Raw genomic sequence first — 5,737 nt, forward strand, 5'->3', positions numbered from 1 at the left:
GCTGGAGTTATCACAGAGAAAGGAGCTTCAGTTGAGGAAATGCCTCCATGAGATCCAACTGTAAGGCATTTTCTCAATTAGTGATCAAGGGGGAAAGGTGGGACCATCTCTGGGCTGGTAGTCTTGGTTCTATAAGAGAGCAGGCTGAGCAAGCCAGGAGAAGCAAGCCAGTAAAGAACATTCCTCCATGGCCTCTGCATCAGCTCCTGCTTCCTGACCTGTTTGAGTTCCAGTCCTGACTTCCTTTGGTAATGAACAGCAATGTGGAAGTGTAAGCCGAATAAACCCTTTCCTCCCCAACTTGCTTCTTGGTCACGATGTTTGTGCAGGAATAGAAACCCCGATTAAGACACTACCTTTCCCTGGGTATCTAACACATGTAAAACACTGGTAATGTGCTAAAGATCATATATCTTTTATCTGGGAAGTAAATGATCAAAGGCAGGGTAAAAACACCCTGTTTGAGATTAAATATCTACTACAACACAGGGCCATACAAATTAAACAGTCTGTAGATAAAAGTGTGGTCCTAGTCTAAGTGTTGTGTCATGGTGCAACGATGGTGTCAGGTTACTGTCAATATGTTTTTTCAGTTTATATTATGAACAGTTTTGCTGATGATTATTTTTGTAGAGATAATCAAAGAAACTGGGATAAAATTGGGATAAAATAAATTGATTATATAATTACCAGCTATTCAAAAAGATTTCAACAGACCTGCATACTTAAGACACATGTTTGAAACAATTTGTACCCAATATTTTGTGATTATTAGCCCTGATGAACCGTTTCCCCTCAGCCTGGAGCACTTTCCCTTGATGAAGTGACTTCTGGCCACTAGTGCTACAGTATAAGGCCATAACTGGTCCAAAGCACAAGTTCTAATGACTGGCAGATGCTAAAAGACAAGGTTGTGACTGGTTGATAAAAGTAGCTATGATTGGTTCATACACCTTTTCTCAAGCTATGAAAGCAGACAGGCCTGGCTCTAGAGTCAACTGGGACAATCACCTGTGCTTTGTGACATTAGATCCAGTGAACATGTCTCCTCCAAGGTTCTTTCAGTAGTGTGGGCTGAGCAGGAGAAAGCTTGAAAGTTTAACAAATATGCTCACTATGGAAGGAAGGCCATTAATAAGACCAAAATATAGAGCTAGTTTCCACTAGGGAACTTTTACAAGTATCATCTAGAAAACCTTAGCTGCTGACCACTGTCCATTGTAACCTGATACCATAATTGCACCGTGACACAACTCTTAGACTAGGACCACACTTTTATCTACAGACTGTCTTTATTTGTATGGCCCTATGTTGTAGTAGATATTTAATCTGAAGCAGGATGTTTCTACCCTGCCTTTGATCATTTACTTCCCAGATAAAAGATATATGACCTTTATATTTATAGTGTCATTAAGGCAATAAGCATTAATATATTTTCATGACTCACCTACCCCATGGAAACTTCTCCTTTCTCACCTTCTTCCCTCTCTTTTCTTGGTCTCTCTCCTTACCCCAAGCCTGGGAACCCAAACTGCCTATCTCAATTCTGCCCAGATCTAGGCTGTTGGTTTATTCACCAATCTGGGATAACTTGAGGGGCAAGGTTACATAGCATCACTTGTGTCTACGTGCAAATTCTCTTGTCCTTGGGGGGTTGGGGGGAAACCAGGCCTTGAGAATCAGTATTTAGCATTAAAATGCATAGCAAAAGACAAAACTTTAACAGTCCTGATTTTCACACCTTTTCAAATAAGCACAGCAGAGACAACACAACTGGAAATTATGTGCACAACAACCCATGCTAACTTTCCCAACCTGTACACAGGCCTGTCTGGACTCTATGTCCTTACTGTATGTATTACACACAAGAAAACTATGGAAGAAATCAAGGTTTTGTAAATTTGTACAAGCCTAGACATGTCTTGGAAGAGGGCATATCTGTTGAGAAGTTACCTCCATCAGATTGGCTTGTGACATGTCTGTGAGGTGTTTTCTTGATTAATGATTGATGTGAAAGATCCAGTCCTATGTAAGTAATTCCAACCCTGGACAAGTAGTTCTGTGTTACATGAAAATCCAAGCTGAGCAAACCACTGAGCAGCATTCTTCCATGACCTCTGCATCATTTTCTGCCTGACTTCACTTCATGGTAGAGTGTAAGCTATAAAATGAAATAAACCCTTTTCCTTCCCATGTTGCTTTTGGTCATGGTGTTTATCATAAGAGACAGGCAAACTCAAACATCACCCTAATGATAAAGTACCTTTCCCAAGTAGACTCCACTGCAGCCAGTGCCCTTAGTCTACAGATAATCCTCTTCACTATCCTCCTGTTTTCCATCACACAGACACCCTCCAATTGTTCCAGCCTGCAAGCAGACTATACTAATACCTGTCTGCTTGATTGTCTTTTCTATTTGGACACTCACAACTGGACAAATATACATGTAATACCATCTAATTTGGGATCTGAGTCAGGAAGATCTAAAGCTCAAGGCTGTCTTGCTCTTGTTCAAAGCCAGTACAGGCAACTTGGAGAGACCCTGCTTCCAGATAAAGAATTAAAGAAGAATGGAGATGGCTCATTGATGTAGTGTTTGCCAAGTGGGTTCAATTAAAACAAAATCAAAAGCACTTGCAGATGTTCTAGAAGCTCATGATGTACTCCCTGATGCTGACACCTGAAGCTGGGATCCTGAACAGCCTTTCAGTGACTCATGATCAGTTCCTGGGCCCCAGCCCTCAAATTAGTAACTGAAGGCTAGTGCTCTCCACTTCAGTGCTGAATAAATGACCTTTTAGAATTCTCAGGTCCACTTATCAGCAGCACCTGTAGTTGATTTGAAGCCACAAACAGGACTGATGCTAGGCCCAGGCCTTCCTGTTGAGTCTACATGAATGCCATCCCCAAATGCTATTGGAAAGAGGCAGACTTTTAATTCTTGACAAATGCCACTAACAACTGAAAAAGCAACTGAACTGTTCAAGAGTAGCTAGAGTAAGAAGGAAAGTAAAAGAGATCGAGGGGCTGACACAACCCAGTTAAGGAGCCAGAAAGGAGAGAGTTCTCAAGTGCTATCAGGTCTACAGGGCTGAAGCTCAAGATTATCCCAGCCAAGCTTTAACTGACCATACCTTCAGACTTCAGGGAGACTATGAGGTTTTTAGGTAGGAGGTCTGCCCAGGATTATCATGCTAGAAAGCACCACTTGACACAACTTCTGCTTGTTGACTACCACTACTTGCTGCTGGACACCAAAAGAAATGAAACCTGACAGGGTCCAGAATTCATGGAGCTTCTTGCCTACTTACAATTTTTATCCAGGTAGAGAAAGGAACAGTTAGCCAGCTGATAAGTGGCAAGTTTCCAAAAGCACATTATCAAAGCTTTCCATTTGTTATGGATTTAGTACCCCAAGATAAACAGGAATACAGCACATTAAAAATTTCCATTTACAAAAATCACTATGCAAATTTAATCTTTTGTATATACAAATAAAATAAGCAGACATTGCATTTTGTTGATGACCTCCTCAACTTCTTTTGTGCCATCCTCCACCCATTGCCAGAAAAGACAGCAGATGTAGAACTTCAGTCCTAAGCACACGGATGCCAACAGTTCTGTAGTGGGGAGTGTGAGGCAGGGTATGAGCTAAGATTTGGTTGTATTCCTCAGGTTCAAATGGAAGGTAATGGAAATCTAGATCATCTTTTCCACATACCTTCTTACCTAAAACAACTGTCACATGCACTTTTCCATTGGTGTCTTTTTCTCTTTTTTTCAGTCTTAGAGGCTGGCTTCCAGCACCTACATTCAGAGATCTACAGGGAAGGATGGGAAGCATTTGCTTTCTCTTCTTTTCTTTTCTTTTTTTTTTTTTTTTGTTCTGCCTATGGGTGTATGTTTATCAGAAATACAGTAAGTTTCATTAGGTCTCAAACCTCGAGCCAATTGACTAAATGAGGTGTCTATTTAATATATCAAAGTAGAAATGGCCAACAAATTCTCTCAGCATTGCTCAGTCCCTACCTCTTAGAGGGTAACCCCATCCCCTACTCTGAACTATCTAGCCCACTGGCTGGGGTGCTCTTCTTCTGCAGCTCTTCCCAATATAATCCACTGGACTACAGGAATCTATTTTTTTTTTTTTTGGCTTCCTGGCCTCTTGGTCTCCCAGCTTATCTCTCTCCATTCTTCCCTCCCCTCACACAGCCTAACTCAGGATCCTTTTCACTCTGGACTCTCCTAGATGCTGCTGCCTCTGGCTATGTTCTCCATTTTATTTACAACAAACCTCTACAATACCTAGGAACAATCATGCCCTCTCTTTTTAACTTCTTTTTTTTGTTGTTGTTGTTGTTTATTCATTTGGTGCTGAAGTCCCATGATTGCCATATATGAGTTCTCTTCCAATAAACTCAGCTACTTCAAATCAAGCTGCTGATCTGACTCCCTCATTTAGTCAATTGGCTCGAGGTTTGAGACCTAACAAAACTTACTGTATTTCTGATAAACATACACCCATAGGCAGAACAAAAAGAAAGAAAGAAAGAAAGAAAGAAAGAAAGAAAGAAAGAAAGAAAGAAAGAAAGAAAGAAAGAAAGAAAGAAAAGAAGAGAAAGCAAATGCTTCCCATCCTTCCCTGTAGATCTCTGAATGTAGGTGCTGGAAGCCAGCATGTACCAGTCATTTGTTTCTGCTGGGTGCCTGCTATCCATCAAATTTGATGCCAAATTCTAGAGTCAGCTTCTCAGCCATGTTTCCTTTCCATGTGCTCTAACCAGCCCTCCCCTTGTCTATGTCATTAAGTGTCTCTCTAGCTGCTAGAGCCTTCTATATCCTCTCAAGGAACCCACCTGAGCACTATTCTTTGTTAACAACACATAGCACCTTGATTCTCATCTCTGTCTGCTGGATAACTATCAAGCCAAGCTGTTGGGTTTATTTATTATTACTAGAAAAGCTACACCAGTATGGCAGAAAACTCCTCTTACCCCCATGGGGCCCCAATCACAAGGAATTCCTTTTCTCTAGGATTTGTAACACTTTTATCTCTGACAAGTTTCCCATTCTGCTTAGGGATGCCTCTATAGAAATTCTTGTGATAAAGACATTTTATCCACCTCAGTTCAACTAGTTTTCTCTCCCACCTCTCCCTAGGAACCAATAAGATGTCTGTCAGCTCTGCCCTACAGTCCCACAGCTTCTGCTCTCAGCTCCCTCTTAAATTTTCCTGTCCCACCTTAGAGCTCCCTGCTCTGTCTCTTCCTTAAGTGCTCATAGGCCTCTCCTCTTGCAGCCTGTCTGAACCACTATGGGTTCTCTCTCAACTCCCTCTTGGAGCTTATAGAAATTCCCTTCAGCAAAATTTTAGGTTGCAACCCTTTCTCTCTTCCTCCATGGACTCAGAAATTTTCCTTGCTATGTGATGAAAAACAGCTTAGCCTCAACACAAAACAATGGCCAAAGATTAGCACATTCAATTTTCAAATTCTCTCATATGGTAACAACCACTGACACTGTACAAACAAATGATCCCCAAACTTCTTATATATAAACTTGTTCTGCTCTACATTTCCAAAACTCTTTTATCTCAAATATTTTTCTTTTTTTAATTTTTAATATTTTTTATTACGTATTTTCCTCAATTACATTTCCAATGCTATCCCAAAAGTCCCCCATACCCCCCCCCAATTCCCTACCCACCCATTCCCATTCTTTTGGCCCTGGCATTCCC

The sequence above is a fragment of the Mus caroli genome, chromosome 16, assembly GCF_900094665.2.
Source record: "Mus caroli chromosome 16, CAROLI_EIJ_v1.1, whole genome shotgun sequence".
Taxonomy (NCBI): domain Eukaryota; kingdom Metazoa; phylum Chordata; class Mammalia; order Rodentia; family Muridae; genus Mus; species Mus caroli.